The following is a 24630-nucleotide window of genomic DNA, read 5'->3' on the forward strand; positions in this document are numbered from 1 at the left end:
CTGATTCTGAGGTCATTTACTCAAAAGTCAAACATTAGTCAACTCTTCCAACTTAAAGCTTCCGAAATTGAGAATCTCCCTGCCAAATCAACTCTGAACCTCTCGAAAATCAAAACCAACCATACACGCAAGTCATAATACATCTTTTGAAGTTACTCAAGGACTCAACCCACTAAACAAAGTGCTAAAGGTCAAAACGACCGGTCTTGTCATTACAAAGTTAAACGTTATACACAAAATCATCTACTATATAAGCAAATGACACACAAACGAATACAAGATATTTTAAAATAAAATTTTGTTGAATTCAATAATAAACAAAATAATTGTTCCATAAAGAATATTGTAAAAAACTGTATGATTTATAATGTATCTTAACAAGCTCCCACTTAGACTCATAACCATACGTCTACAACCTTAATACCTATTCCATCTACATACCTATCAAAAGTCTTCTGTGTCAAGATCTTAGTAAACGGGTCTGCCAAATTGATCTCCGATGCAATCGTTTTGAGTAGCACATTCCCTTTCTGCACTTGTCATGACACAAAATCCATCCATTCGTGATGGAACCTAACCCTACCCACTAGATATGCCCAATAACAGTCAACATAACTCAAATAACAATAATAAGAGTCAATTAGTGAAATAACTGAACATCTATATAAAATTCCAAGGATTGGTAGTCCAAGTCATTAGGCACTAAGATTTAGATTTACAAAGTTGGTATGAAAATAAATACCACATATGTTTGGAATGTACATAAAATGAATTTCAATATAAAACTACTAAGGACAAGTGGTTATATCCGGTCAACAGGTACATCTTGAATGCCATCTCCCGCCATAAATAACAACATCAACTCCAAGATTTGCACGCAAGTTGTAGAAGTGTAGTATGCGTAAAACCAACCCCATGTGTACAATAAGTAACAAACCTAACATCAGGTTGAAAGCAGTGATGAGGTCGGAAGTTGGTCAGTGTCCAACACTAGTAATCAGCAATAACACAGGATATAATAATGCTAGTAACGGTAAATAACTCAAAAGATATCACCTTCAGCTCGATAAAAAATATGGAAATTTAGACATGCTTTACCAATATACAATTAAAGCCCAAATCTTTCACTGAAATCACCAAAATATGAGTTTATCAAAGAACCGTGATTTTTCCTAAGCTTTCAGCAACAAATAAGAAATTTCATTTACCAGATAACATGAGGAAAAGGCGTCTCTATGCCTACATGTCAAGTATACATGTTAAGCTAATAACACCATGATGCCAACTAGCATGAGGTAAAAATATCTCTCTGCCTACATGTCAAGTCAATAATATCACGGTGAAGTCATCAATTGCCCTCATTCTCAGCACACTCAAGGTTCCTGGCTCAATTGCCCCTCACCATCACACACACAATCACTCTGCACTGTAAGGGTGCCTGGCATAAATGCCCCTCAACAAAGCATGTATATATATATCACCGTGCATGTGCTCACTTTAAATATCAGACTACGGAGGGGCAGATCCTGGCCCAAGCACTAATCAAAAGCCAATATGCCATGTAAGAGTGTGCAACCTGATTCAAATATCAATCAATAGCCAATATGGCCTGTTGCAGCGTTCAACCCGTCCAAATATCAATAAAAAGAAAATATGTTCTATTGCGGCATGCAACCCCATCAAAATATCACTCACAACACGGCTCTATGGCCCACATCAATAATCAATCCGCTCAAGTTTCCATATGCCAATGTCTCACAGAAACATAATCCAATTACACAACATGGAATAACACAAATTGCAACCAATTCAGGTCAAACTAGTATCATGTACAAGGACACCAATAAAATGTGAGACAGCACATCAGAAGACCTTGAAAACAGAGACTGAACAATATGACTACGGCTTTGGAGAATAGCTCCACATGGAAAAAATAGCCCTATCATGTCTCAAATAATTACACATATAGCCTAGACATGATCTGTAGCATGAATTATAACTCAAGTAGTAATACAAGTGGAGAAATCATGAAATCAAAGAAGTATGATAGCAAAACAAGGAATATAATAGTCTAAGAACTAGCTGGATCATGAATACCCCAGTGCACACATACACACACCCGTCACCTAGCATGTGCGTCACCCCAAACACATCTTAAATATCATAGTTCTCAGGGATAATTACGCTCAAATCCAAGTTTAGATATGTTACTTACATCGAACAAGTCAAACTGTCACGACCACAAAATCCCACATTAAGGATTGTGATGGCACCTAGTTCCTAGGACTAGGTAAGCCTAACACATGCTGAGAATTAACAGAATTAACCAACTTAACTGCAAACATTAACTGATAACTGAAATAACATAGCTAAACCGAATGTCAGTCATACAACTCCAAAACCGGTAGTACATAGTCATAAGCTCTACTAAGTACACTAAAATCTCTAAATATTATATATTTTGGAATGGGAATAAATAGTAGTAACGAAGGACAACAGAAGCTGACTCTGAGGGCTGCGAACGCAAGGGCAGTTATACCTTGAAGTTTCCGCAGCTAACTAACGTTTGGCACGCTCTGAGGCACCTCGATCTGTAAAAAATGTGCAGAAGCGTAGTTTGAGTACACCACAAAAGTACCCAGCAAGTATCAATAATAACCTCGGAGGAGTAGTGACGAGGTTCATGTCAAGACACCTACTAGTCAAATAGCTTGTGCAGAATATCAATATAAAGATGACGGCGGAAAAGCAAAGTAAATGAATGGCAACAAAGGGTAATCATGTGGCAAACAACAACATAATCAAAACACAGATGATATACAAGTGAAAGCAATTAAGGGAAAACAATGACAATTCTAATCATCAAATCGTTCCTCCACGGGAATTACAACAAAAATCACCCCGAGGTACCACACCCCAAATGTCACAAGTCACATGTCCCAAATCACGAATAATGTGCCCACATTATTGATCACTATCGCACGAACAACTCGCATGCTGCACGAACAACTCACATTCCATTAACATCAATATCTCGGATCCACATAGACAACTCATGTGGCAATTATAACAATATCTCATATCCGCATAGACAACTCACGTGCCAAAAGTAACAATATCTCATATCCGCATGGACAACTCATGTGCCACCAGTCCAATCCACGCATAGAAGGAAGATATACAAGAATACATGCACATGATCAATGAACATCAAGATTCATACTCCTGGACTGGTGTAGGTGACATATTACGGTGTATGCATGTGCATGTGTACGATCACAGCTTAAACTAATGAGTAATATTAGAGACACTAAATAGCATATTGGAAACAACACAATAAATCACGTAATATGCATGGCACAAACAAGGAAGTCACACCACCACACGAATATCATCAATAATATCCACCCAGGACATGACATATCATCAATGATATAGCCCCCTTGTCTCACTACGTGCGCAACAATAAAGTAAATGCCTGCCTTTTCTTGCCACACGCGCATCAATAATTATCCCACTTTGTTTCTCCACATGTGCAAACCCAAATATGTATATATAGCCCGCCTTGTCTCGCCGCGTGTGGAAAATCATTAATAAGAATAGCACGGCAAAACCTCGTGCAAACAACCCGACAATCTGTGCAACAAGTGCACATGTGCCAAAATCTGAACGCAACATATCAACTCGCACCACACGTGCCCATTAACCACAATATTGCCAAAACAACAACACCAATGTCACAACAACGCATAGCCCAAGACTCAACGACAATGTATACAAGAGTCTCAACAACAACACAATGAAATGGAAGAATAAAATCATCAATGAAAGATATACCATATAGTAACGACTTCAATCAAATGCAGTTAAGAATAAACTCAACAAGGAAAGATATAACATGTAATAACAACTTCAATTAATTGCATATATGTAACCTAAGAGTTTAAACCGGTAAATTTTCCACATATAAGCCCGAGTATGCACTCGTGACCTCATGTCCACGTCTTCCAAGTAATTCACATAGAGCAATTAAACCAAATCCTACGGGGTAGTTCCCCCACCCCCCCACAAAGTTAGGCAAGATACTTACCTCAAAATCTCTCAATCAATACTCTAAAAATGCCTTTCCTCTGAAATTCACCTCCGCTCGGCTCAAATCTAACCAAAATCGACTTAATAGCATTAAATAATGTAAGAGAAACATTTTTCAATAAATAAAGTTAAGAACTTTACACAATTCCCCAAAAGTCAACAAAATTCAACTCTGGGCCCGCCCGGCAAAACCCGAGTCTAGAGTAGATCTCGACTACCCATAACCCCACGAGTCCACATATGTGCCTTGTTTTCAAATCCAAGTCTCAAATAAAAAAATTTCATTTTTAAAAACATAGTAAAAAATACGCAAAAATTATCTTAGATTTTCATGATTTAAATGTTAAATCTAATAAACAATCATGTTATGTAATTAAAAATGGATTAAAAATACTTACCCAATAGTTTGGTATGAAACTCTCAAAAGAATTGCCTCCTAACGAGTCTGGGGCTCAAATAGTGATAAAATAAAGTTAAGTCCCGAAATACAAAACTTATAACTAGGTGCAGGTATCACATTTGCGACTTGGGGTTCGCAAATGCGGAAACAAGATCGTAAAAGCGAACACTGACAAACTTTAAAGAAGTCGGAAAAGCGATATATAGTTCGCAAATGGGAACACAAGAACTTCGCAAAAGCGATAGGAATGTCACAAATGCGGAAACTTATCTGCCAAAGTGCCATCGCAAATGGACCGGATAGTTAGCTAATGCAAACTCCCTAGTCCTTAGCCCTCTTCACAAATGTGTCCAACCCCTCGCAAATGCGAGAACTGAACACCATCTAAATCTGAACTCTCTCAAACTCTCCGCAACACGTCCAAAACATACCCGAGCCCTCGAGGGTCCATACCAAACATCCACACAAGTCTAAAAACTTCATACAAACTCGTTCGCGTGATCAAAGAACCAATATAACATCCAAAACCATGAAACGGACCTAAAAACAGAATCACGCGTCTGATTCCTATCAAATCAACTCGGAATGACATCAAACTTTACTGACAGGTTCCAAATAACAAAACGGACTTACTCCTAGTCCCGAAACAAAAAACCAAAACCGATAGTCACAAAGTAAAACCATGGTCAAACTTAGGAAAATTCTAAACCTTCAAATTGCCAACATTCGCCAAAATAAGACAAATCAACCAAGGAACGTCCGAATTCAAATCCGGGCATACGACTAAGTCCAAATTCACCATCGGGACCTAACAAAATCGAAAAACTCCGAACCGACATCAAATACGCAAATGTTAAACTTGGTTAACTCTTTCGAATAAAAGATTCTAAAATGGGAATCATTCTTCCATATCATTCCTGAATCGCTCGAAAACCGAAACCGACCATGCACGCAAGTCATAATACCTAATATGAAGCTACTCAAGACCTCAATCAACCGAACAGGATACCAAAAGCTCAAAACGACCGGTCGAGTCATTACATTCTCCCCCTCTTAAACAAACGTTCGTCCTCGAACATGCCAAGAGTCATTCCAAAGCCATCAAATCACAGTGTAAACTTACCATACAAATCCACACAGGTGATCCCACATCACCCTAATCCACATAAGCCCGAAAACACCATCTCTACTGAATATTATTCTTTCCACCCATACCGATAAGCCTAAGAATCAAATTTCATAATCCACCAAAGACCTGATTCTCATATAAACACATTGTATCAACCTCAATCAGCTGCAACAGCTCATGCATACATACACAAAGTATAACCACATGACATAAAAAATTACCTATATGCCCATAGCAACAACTTTGACCGTAATAACTACATATTACCAAACCTGGTACTAGTAAATAGCCTCATAACGACTAGAACCTTGATCCAGACCTTCACAACACTTCTAATGATGTAAGAAACTTGTGAAACTCATAACTACTCACCCGACCAATAAGCTACACCAAACGCCCCCTTGGCACACACATAGCAATCCAAACCCAATAAGCACAACTCAAATATGGAAAGAGAAACACATGAGAGAACTATCAAACATGTCCAATAGGTATAACTCCCCGTCGATACCATACTACGAATCCATTCAACAAGGGAGAAACAATACATATGAACTAATCACAAAGAATCTCATCCCCACTTAACTCCACCATGGCACGTGGCCCAATCCAAACATACCGATCCATACGAAAACACAAGGATCTCATCATCAACTCTGAATCACAAGTAGAGTAGACATCACACCAATTGAAAACCTTCTACTAACTCCATTATGTGGAACAAAACCACAACCGTAACAGACTTTGCATACCTGTAGGGCACATATATCACAAGTCATAGCCAAACCATCTAGAAATCACATCAAAACCTACTATATTAAGTAACAGAAAGTTCATCCTAGTCTTATAATTCTCAATACAGAACAAACAAAAATGATAGACATGGGCTACCACTATATAATATCTCAACCGGTGTAAACACATAATAAGAGAACAAGAATCATGAAATACATCCAGGATGCTCTCTACCGATAAATAGGACTGGAGTATAACTGATGTATTTGTATGACAAACTGAAATCACACCTATAGTAACATCATCTGGTGCAGCGGCCTCAACCCAACCAAGGAAAGCATAACAATGGGTCGGGCCTCCCCATCTAGGATGCCATCTACCCGCCTGTCCCCCATCTCTAGCTAGGTGTGAATGGGTAGCAGTAACTGGAGCAAAACCCATAGTTTTAGTACCCCGCTGAGGTACACTTGCCCGGAGTCTAGGACAGTCTCTCACTATGTGCTTGGTATCCCCACACTCAAAGCAACCTATATGTTGACATGACTGCGGAAGCTGTCCGAAACGAGTGATTGGGACCCATGGATAATAGAAGCAGCACGTGAAAGTAGGAGGATCATACTTCTTAAATCTTTCATGTCTTTTTTTCTTTGCCTCCGACGCCGCTCGCCTGACCTCAAGCTGAACCGCGACCACTGGTTGTATCGATACAACACTCAAAACCTGACCAACATAAACCAGCTACTCTAGAGTATGGGGGATGGGAGTCTGAGCTCCTCCCACCAGTCTGTGAAGTAACTGGTGCAACTAGGATCAATCCCGCCTGAACAAATGTACCAAACATGCTTAGGAACTGCGCTAAAGTGTCCTGAAGTCTAGGGTTAGCAACAGGCACCTCCGGTGCCTGTCCCCCTAAACCTGGTGCAACTGGGATCAATCTCGCCCGAGCTAATGTACCAAACATGCTTAGGAACTGCTCTAAAGTCTTCTAAAGTCCAGGGGTAGCAACAGGTGTCTTCGGTGCTTGTCCCCCTACCGGAGCCACTGGTGGCTCCTCATCTGTTGCTCTTGTAGGTGCTCTAGCTATAGCACGTGCTCCTCCTCGGCCTCTACTTCTTCCTCTACACCGGCCCCTAGCAACATCGGCTCTAGGGGCTACATCATCAGTTACTGCAGCTTGGGTCCTCACCATCTGTTAGACAATAGCATGACAAAGGATCAAACTATAAAATTAATAAATCTGTACGATAGGAATGAATGAAGTGAAGTTTCCTAATAGTTCCTTAGCCTCTTGAAGATAAGTATGGACGTCTCCATACCGATCCGCAAGACTCTACTAAACTTGCTTTTGACACATAGCACCTATGAACCTAGAGCTCTTATACCAACTTGTCACGACCCCAAAATCCCACCTTAAGGATCGTGATGGAACCTAGTCCCTAGGACTAGGTAAGCCTAACATATGCTGATAATTAACAGAATTAACCAACTTAACTACAAACATTAACTGATAACTGAAATAACATAGTTGAACCGAACATCAGTCATACAACCCCAAACCTGTAGTACAGAGTCATAAGCTCTACTGAGTACACTAAAATTTCTAAATACAATATTGTTCTAGAATGAGAAAAAACAATAGTAATTAAAGATAACAGAAGGTGACTCCGAGGCATGCGAATGCAATGGGGAGTGTCACAACCCAAATCTCACATGTCGTGATAGTGCCTATCACACTACTAGGCAAGCCGACAATCACAATAAACCACGCATCTTTAAATTTAAAAATATAATAAAATAAGCTTAAGAGTAAAATCTCATAAATAACTGATAAGAAAATACCGCGACTCAATACAATATCCCCCAAAATTCGGGTGTCACTGAGTACATGAGCATCTAGCTGACAACATAGTCTGACTACTGAACACTGTCTAGAAAGATAGAACAGTACAAATAACTGAAAAGAAGGAGAATCAAGGTTTACGAACGCCAAGGCAGCTACCTCAAAGTTCTCCGACAGATAAATCTCCAAAGCTAGCACTCGCCGTGCTCAGAAGTACCTGGATCTGCACATGAAGTGTAGAGTGTAGTATGAGTATAACTGACCCAATGTACTCTATAAGTAACAAGACTAACCTTGGGCTGAAAGTATTGACGAGCTCAACCAATATAGTCCAAATACAGATTTTTAACAATACAGATAGGACAAGAAATATGTCAATATTATCTCAGAGAAACTCAAAATCTGTTGGTACACAGTACAAGAATGTAGACATGCTATCAGGTTTAACAGTTAAGCTAAATGCAGATAAAATATACCAAGTATAACTGATATGAGGAATGTTACATCTCTATATCTACATGTCAATGTGCATGTCACATGATGCAACACAATGAAAACCTCACATACTCACACTCTCATAGTACTCAATGACTGTCTCAATTCTCGCTCATCACACTCAGTCACTCAGCACTGTACGATACCTGCCCTCACTGCTGGTATGTCAGACTCCGAAGGGGCGAATCCTACCCAAGTGCTAATAAAACATGCTGCAGCGCGCAGCCCGATCCCATCATGAATAAATAATACCTACTGCAGCGTGCAACTCGATCCCATCATGAATCAATAAAACTTGATGCGGTGTGCAACCCAATCCCATCAATATCACTCACAATCAGGCCCTCGGCCTCACTCAGTCATCGATCTCTCCAGTCTCAGGCTCACAACACTCATGCCGATCAGCCCAAAATAATGATACATGATGTAATAATATATGACAACAGAGACTGAGATATGATATGCAAATGATAAATGCGACTGAGTTCATAACTGAAATTTAAGCAAATAACTCAACGACAAAAGAACGACCTCTGTGGGTCCCAACAATACCAACATATAGCCTAAACATGATCTCTAACATGAATCACGGCTTAATTTCTCTAACACATGGAATATACATGAATAGCAACAAGATTAGATGAATACACAGTTCCACGGAATCAGTCGAATCACAATTACTACGGTGCACACCCACACGCCTGTCACCTAGCATGTGTGTTACCTCAACACCAACCACATAACACGTATTTCAGGGATTCATACCCTCAGAATTAAGTTTAGAAGTGTTACTTACCTCAAACCATGCAAATCTCTACTCCAACAAGCTGATGGTAGGCCATAATCTCGTATTTTAGTCACTTATTGCACTCTAATTTAATGCACTTTATTCATGTTTGTGCTTTAATTGGTAGTGTTTTCGCACTTATTGTGTGTTTTATGCCTTCTACGAGTGATTTCTAGCTTGGTAGATGTTATGGAATGAATTCGAGCAATTTGGAACTTTGAAGGCTGAGTAAAAGCCCAAGGGATTAAGACGGGATCATGTTCGGGGGTCGAGGACCAAGTCTGGACGTAAAAAATTGAAGTTTGGTCCGTACTCTGAGAATTCCCCACTATCGCGGCACATGGGGCGGCACGTGGGGCGACACGCTTGTGCAATCCTCTGATGCCTGGCAGATGTTGAGCTCTCTAGATCTCCCCACTAATGCCCCACATGGCGCGTCGCCCCATGCGGCGCGTTTGTGCAATGTTTACAGAGTTAAAATCCTATTTCAGCTAGGAGAAGGTGGTTTCATCTGGGCCCGACCCTACTTGGTATAAATACATGGAAAAATATTATTTTCTGGACTTTTGACACATATTCGTCCTAAGGAGGCTAAGGAGGAGTTGGAAGAATACGAGCACAAGGATTTCATCATTCACTCCTCACTCAAGACACGGGTTTGGATTAAATTAGGTTTTCCTATACTCTAATTTTGTTTGTGACGAATTGTGCCATGTCTATGGAGTAGTTCTCTTTAGGGTTTGATGGATTTGGTGCATTGATGATTGTTTGTGGATTATAACTCTAGTTTTATGTATTGAAGCATTTTTGGATGATTTAATTGTTGCATCTATATTCACTTGTTCATGTAATCGAGAGAGGCAAAACTTTGTGATATCTTTGCATTATATTGTTGGTTGAGTTCATTAATTCTTCTTAGTAATCGAAAGAGGCTAGTTAAATTATTGATTAAACCTAGTTAGGTGGATAATCGAGAAAGGTTCTCCTAAAGACTAATCCACTACGCATTCTTGCATATCTTCACATGCTTAAATTGGTTCATCTTGTGAGGTTAAGACTTAATCGAGAGAGGAGTTTTGCCTAATGTTTGAACTGATAATTGAGTGAATTTTAGAGACTCACTTGAGCATTAGAGGTGAATTATCTAGAATTAGATTTCGAACAATTATCTTGCACTTATCCTATCAAAACCCTATCTTCTCCCATTGAGAACCTTATTTGCTTATTCCTTGCTTCTATTGTCGTTAATCAATAGCTTTAAACTGTTAGTTAAATTTAGTTAGAAAACATATAAATCTCAATTGTTGATCATCTTGGATAGCAACCAAGCTAGAAACTACGAGAATACTATTTAAATCGAATCCATGTGGATACGATATTATACTATACTATATTTGATTAGCGAGCAAAATTTAAGTGTGTTTTGCGCTCGTCACAAGCCCTTGCCTCGCGAATCGACATCTAAACGACTTGAATCTAGCCACAAACAACTTGATACAATCAAAACAAGCTATAGGAATAAATTCCATATGATAAAGCTAAGTTCTTTAACAATAGTCAGAAAGTCAACTCAAAAAGTTAACCCCGGACCCACGTCTCGCAATCTAACAAAAGTTACAAAATCCGAACACAACCATGAGTCCAACCATGTAAAATTTACTAAATTCTGACACCAACTCATCACTCAAATCTCCAAATCTTACTCTCCAACCCCTAGTCCAAAATACTCAAAATTCCACCTTAAAAACACATAAACTAGGTGGGAAATTCTATGAGTATTCAATATTAATGAATAGAAATGATCAAAAGTGACTTACCTCTTGAAATATAGTGAAATCCCTTTCAAAATATCGCCTTAATCCGAGCTCCCAGCGTCCAAAAATGAATAAAAATCTCGGAACCCTTCGACTATATACTGTTAATACAAACTTTTACACTCATATTTCTATAAATATCATATATACTTTCAAAACATCATTTTTTGCATCATCACCATTTTACAAGAATCATATAAGTATTTTCTACAATGTTTCATAATTTTTAAGGCTTTAAAATTAATTTTCTTGCATTTAATTTATTCAAATATTTATTAATTATTCCTTCAAATTATTTTGTGATGACTTAATCATCCTAATTTATTATTTACACGCACATATATGCTTTATAACATTTTACTTCTTTTTATATAATTGCATTTGTATTTTTCGAGCTATTTATACGATTTTGCAATAATAGCCTATATTCTATACATAACTACATTATTTAGATTGTTATTCTAAAATTGCATTTTTATATTTTTATAATGCTAAGATATTATTTTCAATCATTTCACTGCATAAATAATATTTTTATTATTTATTAATTATTTTTATAAATTACTTTTAATGCATTTCGTATATTTAATTTTTTTATCCCAAAACATGGCTAATTTCAGACCAAATGTGCCCCGAAACATTTGGCTCACACTCCAGCTCACCCTTAACCAGCCCAAAACCAAACAACCTTTTAACAAACCCGGTCGGTACCCGTTTTATACGACTCGCCCCACTCTTCCTTTCATCCCAGCTATTGATCTCTGCCTGTCTCCCATCTTTAATTAATCCGCCCCAAACCCTAATCCTCATTCCCCATCTAACAGCCACCCCCAAACCCTCTCAAATATTCTCTCATCTCCGAAAGAAACCCTAGCAGCCGCCTCCGATTCTCTTCGATTCCAACCTAAACATGGAGTCAATCCATGATTTACTTACCTCTTTTGAGGTACTACAATGGTGTATACGCACTTGTGGTGTTACTTAAGTTCTTGCCTTATTTTTGGCAAGAACTACCTTCCGATATTTGGCTTGGTTGACTTTGATTCTATGGGGATTTGGATGATCTCTCGTCTATATACATCATACAAGGAAGGATCCTTGATTCTTGGTTTGATTCTCACATGTCTGTACCCAACTAGGGTTTTAGAATCTCCTTCTCCTTTGCCAATTTTGATTGCATGCGATATATTCTTTCCTTCGTTGTGTTTGATTGATAATTTTCCATGTTTGTTTGCTTAATTTAAGCACTATATAAACCCCCATTTCCCCGCTTCCCCTCTAAGTCTTAGCGACTACTACAAGAATAATTACCACTTGACTATTGTTCTCACTACCACTCTCTCTCTCAATCACTCACCGGAGTTTGTTCTATCGGCCTTCCTAGTGCGAGCAATGCTCGGGGCTCCTCTGATGCCCTTGTGAATTTTGACGCACTGGGTTTGGGTTATGCTGCTGTCTTCTACTATTGATTATTGAAGTGCTGCTAAAATTATTCTTCTTGTTTACTTGTTTGTTAATCTTTAACTGGTAAGTACCTTTGGCCCTTGTAATTTTATTCTCCTTTTGTTTGTGTTCCTGCTTTGTATATCTATGTCCCTGAAACTTTTTTGAATCAACATGCTATTATTCGCATCCCTATCTGCTCTAAAATTATTCTTGAGGTTCTATACTTCTCTAGTAGCTGAACTTGACTAATATTTAGCCTTGGTTTTGGCTTTCTTAAGCATGTTTACTCTAGTGTGTGTGTGTTCAAATGCTTATTGCTACTACTTATTCTGAGTTTATTTCATCGCTTTGTTCCTGATTCTTGTGATAAACCAATTCATGTCCAGAAGGTGTTCTAATCCCTATTGAATCATTCGAATATAACTTAATGCTTTCTTAGAGTTAATATTTGATCATGTTATTAGCCAAACATGTTTTTCCGCCACTTGCAAATTCTAATGTGTGTCACTGTCCTGTTTAATATTGTGTTCTTCAATATTGCATAAGAATTCTAAGATGAGATTCAATACCTAGCCTATTATCCCATGTGTATTCAAGCCCTAGTGCATACCAGTCCTGTTAACCTGGATTTGACATATTCTTGCCTATTATGAGTTCGAGTTCTGTGTAGACCTCGGTGTTATGATTGATAATGTTAAAATTCCTCATTAAGTGAATTGTTACATGTTCACTAGCCTGTTTGTTGTGTTGTTTATGGTCATACCTACATTAGACTCTCATGCTAGGAACTCCCATGTAAAACTACTATTTCACTTTGCTCCTGTCTGAGATTCTGCAAGGTTCTTGTCATGCCCCAACCTCGTGGAGCACGACCGGCGCTCAACCGAGTGGACCCGGTCGAGTAATCCTTCTAAACACTATCTACCGACTCACGTATGATCCAGAGAATGCATGCTCTCATTAGTTAGGTAGTAGAAAGTTCATACATGTATACATTACTAAGTCGTTTCATTTTGATACATCATTATTAAGTTTCAAAATGCATACATCCTTATGACTGAGTGGAACAAGAGCCCAAAATACAACATGGTTTGTTGACCTTTCTAACACCCATATACAACCCACATAATGTCTACGGAGCCTCTAAAGATACAAAAGAGAGTAAATATGGTGCCGACAACAAGACCCCGACTATACCTCAAAAAGTGACCACAATATAAACAAAAGGTACAATACATGACCCCGGAATGAAATGGGGCTCACCGAGTCTGCTGAGAAGAGGATGCAGCACTATCTGTGATCAACACTATCTGCTATAGAACCACCTGCATCCATTTAAAGATGAAGCGTCCCCGGCAAAAGTGACGTTAGTACTATCGAATAGTACTAGTATGTAAAACTAAACACTATCTCAATAGAATGAACAATAATACAGGGGGAAACAGTCAAGAATGCAATATTAGATTTAAGGATCACATAGATTTTTAAGTCAATCCCCACAATATTAGGTTGGATGGTTTTTAGTGCCAATATTCCACAATCCACAATACAACCGTGTTCTTACACGGAGTCCGATCTCGGCCCGATCAGCTAGGCCATCTCATTTCAGACATCAATCATATTCATAATTTCATCCCCAATGCCACCATGTTCTTACACGGTGTCCGATCTTGGCCGGATCGGCTAAGCCCTCTCATTTGAGACATCAACCTTTTTCAATCGGTCATCTCACTTTGTATTTCTTTCCCATTATTTCAATACAATGGCACGAGTGGCTGCAATTATTAAGTTATTCTTGGCGCTTGGCTGTATTTCATGATTCAAGTTCTTTTCCATATTCCAACATTATTATTATCATCAACAACACAGTTTTTCATTCAAGACTTTTGATTTCACATGTGAGCAATTTAAAATCCAAGGCACATAGAGGCTTTTCACACAATTTGGCATAACAATCTTTAATCGAATTTGACTTGAAGTCTAAGCATTTTTAGCACATATTCTAAGTTTTGAACTTTTCCTCAGATGACGAGATAACATGATGAAAGCATGGGAATACATATTACACATATATTTTCAAAACAAGTACATTCGGGATAGTAATTTCTAGGATGTTCATTTTGAAACTTGCATCGATTTCATGAATACCATGTGATTAAATTCTAAGAAGAGGGGGTATAGCCAACAATACCTCAATTGAGCTTCTTAAAACTCTAAGATGTTCCGGAATATTAGCAACTTTAATCTATTTAAGCAATATAACAAAATTGAACCAAAATTAGGAAAATAAACATTGTTTTAGCTCATTTGAGCATACTATCAAACACTAGGTGTGCATCAATGTTTTAAGGCTCTTTTGTGGAAGATTCCATCATTTCCCAACCCACTCTCTACCATTATTAGCTCACAATCTTCCCACATACTACAAGGATACATGCATGTAAGGTAAGCACTCCCATCCCCATGAACTACCTTACTAATTGCCCATTCTAGTTATATTTCGAAATTAGGAGCTTGGTGATAGAATCTTATGTCTTAGAATGAAGACCTAGGGTGCTTCTCTCTCTCACTCTAAAGAATCATGTTTTTTCTAGAAAATGGCCCCTTATATCTATTTTAGCGAAGTAGGGTCGGGTTTTAAAAATCCAAAAATGAAGCTCCGGAACAGGTTCTTCGGTCGCATATGCGACCGCATAATGATTATGCGGTCTGCGAAATTTGGGTGCCAAAACTGGAAAGGAACTGACCAGGTCTCCCATCACTATGCGGCCCGCGGACCTGTTATGCGGTCGCATAATGCATCGTAGAACGGTTCTGCAGTCGCATAGTGCACTGCAGAACCTCCCTCTAAAAAATTAAAAAGCGGGATATGCGACAAGAGTGCGGCCTGCGAAATGATTTTGCGGTCGCATAATGGGCCGCAAAAATGACATTAAAAATGGCCCAAAAGACTGTTCCACTCCGCGGCCATTCTGCGGTCTCCAGAGTGGTTCTGTGGTCGCAGAACGGACCGCAGAAATGCCTACTTCTTCTCAACATTTTCCTTCAACCTCTACGCCTACTTAGGCATCACAAAATCTGGGTTTTTAGGAAAAATTTTACGGGGCCTTACAGTTCTTCTATTAAATCTTATGTCTGAAATTCTTTAAGTTGATCCTGGATCATATTTTGTTCTGAAACCTACTTAGGATTGTGTGTTAGCTTGTGATGTTTCACCCTGTCATTTTGAACTTATTCCTGAAACATAGTATGGCGCCATCTTATGTATATAACTCCATGTGATCTTGTCTATATGCTTTGGTTTAAACTACTGCTAGTTGCATTCCTATGAACTAAGTGTGGGGACTTTAAAAGTTGCTTAATCAATCACATGCACAGTTTGTTACTCATGTCGTTAAGTTAGGCATTACTAGGTAAGTTAGTTCCCCCCTTTCAGGCCTGGTATGGGTCTATGTTTAAGTTTGAGTCATGTAGATAATAAACTCGAATGTTTTGGGGTGTACCTAGATCTGGGTTTGCCATTTGTGTGATGAATAACATTATTGAAGGCCTCAACGTTGTTGGGTTGTTCTCTCTTGGGCCTGCTTTGTTTATTGGGCATGTACTCATTTTGAGTTTGTAATATTTGAGCATGTATTCTTTATTTTTGGCCTATAATGATTTGTAAAGAAAAAATTGGGGAGTTAGTGAAATTGGGGAAACGGGTGAACTCTATTCTTGGATAAAAGGGTAGAAAACATGCCTATATGGTCTAAATGTTTTATTTTCTATCTCGTTTGACATGCTTATTGCATTTATGTGAAGTCCTATGTGTTTTGAATGTGTGCTAGTTTTATCATTTTTTGAGCATCCTAAGTAGAGTCTATAACCACCTAATAGTAGGTCCAAAGCCTCATGGACCATAGGCATGGGACGGGTAGTGCACGCATAGGACGCGACCTATAATTGAATTAGAACGCATTTAAGTTAACAACATTAACATAATAATCAGGTAGCAGGAGATGATAGTATGTGCCCGCTAAATAATATGAGAAATTCCTACCTTAAGGGAGTTGCGAAGTATTATTTATGTTGCACAGGGTGATCCTTTAAGCTAAAAAACTTAGGACCCCCCCTATATATCTTTACATTTAGTCATCAAATATAGGCTAATCTAGTTGTACCTTGTAACCTCTAAATACTTGTATTAATCACCTATATAGTTTGATTCTTGTCTGATTTCCTTTACAGTTGTTCATAATTGAACCTTCACATTCCTTGTCTTCTTCACTTATATGATCACTTAGCTTAATTATAATCCACATAGTTTAAACTTCGGCCAGGACCCACAGTTGTGGACCTCGAAGAGTGCCTAATACCTTCTCTTTGAGTTAATTTGAGCCCTTATCCAATATTTGGTAACACAGACGAGTTAAATCAGAGTTATTTACAAATAGGTGCCCTAACACACCATAAAAGAGTTAGGTGGCGACTCTCCTCTTTGAATACCTTTAAAAGAGTTATGACATGTCGAAACCCGCTTTCGCAAGAAAAAGGGGCACGACAGCATGGCGACTCTGCTGGGGATTTTGAATTAGGCTCTTACCATGATGAAGTTGACATATGTGAATTATTTGATTACATGTAAATCCCTTTCCTTATTTCCTTTATTTGTTTAAATTGCTATGACGTGCACATACCTTCCCTTATTTTACTTTATTTGTCTAAATTGCTATGACATGAATATCTCCTCCATGTTTCCCTTTATTGCTATGACATGAACATCTCCTCCATGTTTCCCTTTATTGCTATGACATGTACGTCCTCTCTCCCTTTACTTGCTTTCATCATGCAAATATCTGGCAACATGTTACTATTTTTTGTAAATCGCATGCTCTCAACATCATACTCCACTCGTGCTTATTATCAACATAGCGGCGCTTGATGAGTGTTTGCGGTTTCCTAAAAGCACCCTTTTAAACCACAAAGGCTTATTTGCGGTAGACTAGTCGATCAGCGGTGCACTCGACGGTCCCGTGCCTTTCCCTCTCAAGTTGTCCACTTGAGAGTACTAGTCTATAACTTTCTAGAAACCACACTCTAATTTGAAATGTACATGCATCATGCTAAACCTAGTTCGGATTGAGATGTCATTAACGCATCAACCTGCTTAGATGATCCTTTTCAAAAGTCCAATGGGATTTCCATAATCCCAAAGTACACCATCATATTATGTGCATTACTTGGAGAAAACGTGCCAACATGTTGATCATTATTGCATAAATAGTCAAATCTGGAGGGGAAAGGGCTAACTTTTATTTGTTTGCATAAAATGAAGCACGAAATCCCAGGTTCGGTATGGTCCAGAATATCCCGCCTCTGCTAATTGTCTGGTGGAACGACCTTGAACCCTATGACAGAAACCATGTGAGGAGGGTACTGGGTAACCTGCCATCTTTGATAAACATTCAACCAAATAGGGGACTGATCCAGGCTGCTACCATGTTCTGGGATGAAAAAAGAGCTATTTTTTGATTTGGCAATATAGAAATGACTCCTCTCTTGGAAGAAATAGAGGGTTTCGCCAAGTTACCATGGGATAGTCCATGACTATAGGTGCCAGAAAATTGCACTCCACTTGGTTTTCTGAAAATGTTGGGTTTCAAGAAGAATGACGAACTGGTCTGTTTGAAGAAATCATACATCCCCTTTGAATTTCTCTATGAGCGTTATGGGCATAGAAAATCATATCGCCTTCATCATGAGGAGCTAGCCATTACCTCTTTGGGATGGGCGCACTGCCGGGTCTATGTCTTCATAGTCTGTTTCTTGGGTTTGTTGATCTTTCCAATGCAAGGGGAAGAATTCATACTCGCTTAGCCATGGTCGCCAGGACCTTAATGGAGGGTATCGAGGGGCAGAAATACACTATATTCTTGATAATCTTAGTTGAGATGTACCGTGCTCTGGATCAGTGCAAGCATGGGTTAGGACACTTCGAGGGTTGTAATCTCTTGCTACAAGTTTGGCTGATGGAACACTTTTAGAGGGGTGATTATCCCCAGGAGCTTCTACGAAGGCCACTGAATGACTACATAGCCAGTCATCATCCAAAGAATATGACATTCATCCGAGACAGGTTTGCAAATCCTGGAAATAATGGAGGCTGGGTGCGTTTCTTTAGGAATCTAATAGACGAGCAAGTGCATTGGTTGTTTGAATGATTTCCTAGTAGTGAGTTAATCATTAGGTCCAAAGGAACCACTCAATTAGTACTGATCGGTGTGCGAGGCATTTACCCTTACGCTCCTATAAGGGTAATGAGGCTAGTTGGGAGGAAACAAGTCATACCTCGAGTTTCCAACATGGTTCAGTATAAAGCAAATTCAAAGGAGATGTCATCCCATTCAACTTTGAAGCCCAAAACATGTGGAACAAGAAGATCGTCGTGGAAGGAGAGACTATTGAGCCGGACAGGTATCACACCGATCATATGTACTACTATCTCTCATGGCTGGAGGAGAACATAGCCAGGGATGTCAAACCAGGGGTCAATCTGAAGGATAGGCTCATAGATGAGGCTGCTGAGGTGCTGGTAAAGTACAAGAGGCTACAAAAAAGGGTGTTTGAATCTGAAGCTAAACAACTAGAGCAACATAAGGTGGATATAGAAGCGATCAGAGAATGGAAAGAAATTGCAAATAAGTCGACAGAGATGTTGGAACATCTAGAGCACGGACTGATGGAGCTAGAGGGGAAGATGAGAAAGAATCTTTGGGATTGTCAAGGCATGGATCCAGATGAAGAAGGGAAGTTGGCCATGGCGTACTTGATACTCGACATGCGCGATCTGGGAAAAGTGATTGATAAGGTCAAGAGAGCCAAGCATGGAGAGGGTCATTCAGGGACCAAGTAGACTAGAAGATAATGCTCTTTACTGCTTTCTAGATTAGATTAGATTTCGATGTAATAAGGCTTAATGCCATTAGTGACTTTATAATTATTGTTGATTTAGTGAACGATTGATTTGGTTTACTTTCGCACAAATGGAATGAGGCAAGCATTGGCATGAATTTTTCTCCAAGTCTATGTGTCGCTTAGGCCTACCTCTGGCACAATGAGGTCCCCAAAATTAGGACGCGAATTATTGCATGACCTTATGTGATACATGCTTCAATATTGCAAACACATTTTTACTTCATCTTACTGACTTGGTTACCTTTTTCTTTTTTTCCTTCTTTTGATTACTCCCATTCCCAAAGGTTGGTTCATGCATTCTGGCATCATCACCTTACCACAGTAGATCCAGAGGTCCTCCACCTCCTCCTCCACCTAGCGACCCAAAAGGCAAATGCAAAGGGAATGAGTTGAAACCTCAAACGGAAGAAGTACGCCAGGACAGAATGAGTTGGTCTTACGTTTGGAGCAAAACATCCTGGAGTTGTAGGGTGAGCTTGAGCTAGTCCAAAATCTAGCAAACCTTTCCCTTACTCTAAATGTCCCTGATATCAACCAGCAAAACACGACCACTCAGAACCAAACACCACCGCAAAACACCCAAAACGAAAATCCACCACCCATAGCTCCACAAAATCTTCCCACTACGCACCGGTATCACAATCCCACATCGTCTCAAAACCTTAACCCACCACCAGTGCAAACCCCTCAACAACACCACCATCACCCGACCCAATATTCGCAAACCAGCAGTTATCACACTCCTCAAAATGCACCACAACTTACCCCTGATCCCCCTCAAACTTCAATCAATGATCACCCATATACCCAAGTTCTAGGAACTTATCAAGGCAACCCGATATATATGGAAACCATACCCCACACCCCGTAACAAACTCTATACATACCTGAGCCAACCGAGAATGACGTGCTTATTCGAAACATGATAGATGAACTCAAGAAAATGACAGGGAGAGTCTAGAGTGTCGAAGGAGAGATGGGTGTTGAAGGTTTAAACTACGAAGACTTGTGTATCCAGCCAGATGTAGAACTGTCAAAGGATTACAAACCTCCCAAGTTTGAGATATTTGATGGCACTGGTGATCCAAAGGTGCATATGAGAACCTACTGCGACAAGCTTGTAGGAGTGGGTAAGAATGAACAAATTCGCATGAAACTGTTCATGCGAAGTCTTACAGGAGACGCATTATCTTGGTATATCAGTCAGAATCCGAAGAAGTGGGCGAATTGGGTGAGGATGGCATCGTATTTCATGGACAAATTCAGGTTCAATACAGAGAATGCGCTAGAGTTTTCTATATCCAGAACCTCAAGAAAAAGCCGATAGAAACCTTCCGCGAGTATTCTACTTATTGGAGATCAGAGGCCGCCAAGGTAAGGCCGCCACTTGAAGAAGAACAAATGAACAAGTTCTTTGTTAGAGCTCTGGAGCTGGAATATTACGAATGGTTGATGGTTATCGAGAATCACAAGTTCTCATATATCATCAAGTAGGAGAAAGGATAGAAGAAGGAATCAAGAGCGAGATGGTGACTAATTTTGAGGCATTGCAAGCCACAAACAAAGCCTTAAAATCAGGAGGCATCTCGAAGAACAAAGAAGTGGGCCCTGTAATGGTAGCCCAAGGCCTTAAGTCTCCCTTTACATACCAAACACCTCCACCCACATATCAACCATCACCTCCAAAATACCAATACCATGCCACCACCTACCATACTTATAATACCTAACCGGCATATTACCATTTACCTCCACCAGCTCGCTAAAACTACCCAAAGCCGTGACAAAATTTTGAGCGTAGAGCTCCCAGACAATACACCCCAATCGCTAAGCCCATAGCCTAGTTTTATGAGAGACTAAAGACCGCTGGTCATGTCACCCCTATTCCTGTTGTTGCTGTTGAGAAACCTTCCCAGTGGGTTAAACCCAACAAAACTTGTACCTATCATTCAGGCATGGAGGGTCATACCATTGAGGAATGCCGCATGTTGAAGGACAAGATTCAGACACTGATCTACACCTAACATTATACAGGCAAAGAAAGTTGTACCAAATGTCCGTAATAACCCTCTCCCAGATCATAGGGGTGAGGAAGTGAGTGTGATAGAAACTGATGAGGAATGGGATCAAGAGCGATCCATCGGACTTATTCGAGAGGGGGATGCTCCTAACATATCTCCTGTCACCCTCTCACCGATTGTGGTGCAACCTAGGCATCGTTTGAAGCAGAGGTAGCTACGCCTTTCACTATGATGGTAACTCCCACACTATCTTATAAGTCTGATGTTATCCTATGGGATTATGTAGCGGACGTAAGAAGAAAAGGAAAAGCCAAGATGGAAGAGACAGGTGTTGCACAAGTTATGACCAAAACTGGCAGAGTTTACACACGTGAGAATCTTGGAGGAACTAGCAAAGAAGATGCATCTAAGCCACCTGTCATTGAGACGGGCACTGACGATCTTTGGAGGATGGTACATGCGAGGGAGTACTCTGTTGTTGATCACCTGAACAAGACTCCCTCCCAAATATCCATCTTGTCGCTATTGCAAAATTCAGACGCGCACAAGAATGATGAAAGTATTAAGTGAAGATTGTGTGCCCTCCGGTATCACTGGTGGGGAGATGGCTAACATGGTAGGTCAGGTACTTGAGAGTCACAAAATTACTTTCCACGAAGATGAGCTACCACCGGAAGGATTGAGTCACAATAAAGCATTGCACATCACTATGCAATTTGAAGACAAGTTCATTGCCAGGGTCATGATAGACGGAGTTTTAAGCCTGAACATATGCCCGCTGACCACTATGAAAAGACTGGATAAAGACATGCATGAGATACGGATGGGAAGAATGAATGTGGAAGCGTTCGATTGATCTGAGGGAGCCACTATCGGAGAAATCAATCTTGATCTACAGATGCAATAATGGGACATAGTTTGATGTTGAATTCCAAGTGCTAGACATATCCGCTACCTACATCTTGTTATTGGGACGACCATGGATACACGCAGCTGGGACAGTCACTTCTACTCTGCACCAGGTTGTGAAGTTCGAGTGGAATCATCAAGAGGTAATTATTCACGCGGGGATGGTAGAAACCCTATCTACAACAACTAGACTGTGCCAGTTATCGAGAACATGAGGAAATCAGAAGGAGAAACATACCACCGCATTGAGCGGGTAAACACAATTGAGAAGGATCGATAGTGGAGAAATAAGATAGAAAGCATATTGATGTGGTTGGGATATGAACCAAGCAAGGGTCTTGGCCGAAAGCTTCAGGGGATCACATAACCCATACGACCACAATATCATGGCCCAACCTTTGGTCTCGAGTATGAATATACTATGAAAGAATACCATGATTGGACACCACCGTGGCGCACCGATTACTATCCTCTAGAACAACCCATACCACCGCTGCACCATACATTCTACTAGACTGATGTGATTTGGGGATCCGAGGAGCACGAGATTTTGGCCGGTATGTGGAAGCTATTTTTGGATGAGGTAAATATGGACTGCAGTGCAATTTTAGAGGAGGAGGAGGAGGAGAATGACCTTACCATTTAGACAGTGGGAGAAGGAGCCGTTCTCAAGAACTTGACTGTTGCACCATCCCGGGCTCGCCGAGTACCTGGGTAGTCTTGGCAGAATTAGCATGATTTATTTTTAAAATTATTTTTTGGGCATTTAAGACATTTTCAGTGCTTTGTATTAAAATAATTACTCAAGCCATCGAGTCGTACTTGTTGACAATTTTAAGTTTTATTAATGCATTATTAATTTTTCATTTATTTATTATTATCTTTCTACATTCGTTTCAGCATAATTATTACATATCCTGATTAACCTACGACTGTGACGTGTAATGAGATAGCGCAACACAAGGAAAGTGATTCGGAAGATTTGGAAGATGATATAATACTTGAGGAAATTATCAAAGAAGTATAGAATTTTGAGAATAAACCAAAGTTAAATTTGGAGGAAACTGAGGCAATTAACTTAGGAGATTCCGAAACGGTCAAGGAAACTTGCATAAGCATTCATCTATCACCGTTAGAGAAGGAATAATACATCAATTTTCTAAACGAATATGAGGATATTTTTGCATGGTCATATGACGTCATGACTGGGTTAAGCACATCCATATTAGCTCACAAGCTACCTACCAACCCCATGTGTTCGCCGGTAAAGCAGAAGCTCAGGAAATTCAAGCCAGATATGAATCTGAACATAAAGGAAGAGGTTACAAAGCAAATCAAAGCCAAGTCCTTTAAGTGGTCGAGTACCCAACCTGGCTAGCCAACATTGTGCCGGTTCCAAATAAAGATGGGAAAGTCAAAGTGTGCGTCGATTATCGAGATCTGAATAGAGAAAGTCCTAAGAACGACTTCCCATTGCCAAACATACACACATTGATTGAAAAATGCACCACGCATGAACTCCAATCCTTTGTGGATTGCTTTGCAGGATACTACCAGATTTGGATGGACGAAGAGGACGCCGAAAAGACAGCCTTTATCACGCTATGGGGGATATAATGTTACAAAATGATGCCATTCGGTTTGAAGAACGCTGAGGCTACCTACATGATGTATATGACTACTCTTTTCCACGACATGATATACAAGGAAATAGAGGTGTACATGGACGATGTTATCATCAAATCTAAGAGAAGCTCGGATCACATGGTAGAACTGAGGAAGTTCTTCAACCGACTTCGAAAATACAATTTGAAGTTGAATCCTATAAAATGTGCTTTCGGAGTCCCTACTGGGAAGTTGCTAGGCTTCGTCGTTAGCAGTCATGGTAATGAGCTAGACCCATCAAAAATCAAAGCTATTAAGGACTTGCCACCGCCAGAGAACAAGAAGGATGTGATGAGTTTTCTGGGATGCCATAATTATATCAGCCGTTTTATAGAAAAAT

The sequence above is a fragment of the Nicotiana tabacum genome, chromosome 21, assembly GCF_000715075.1.
Source record: "Nicotiana tabacum cultivar K326 chromosome 21, ASM71507v2, whole genome shotgun sequence".
NCBI classification, from domain to species: Eukaryota; Viridiplantae; Streptophyta; class Magnoliopsida; order Solanales; family Solanaceae; genus Nicotiana; species Nicotiana tabacum.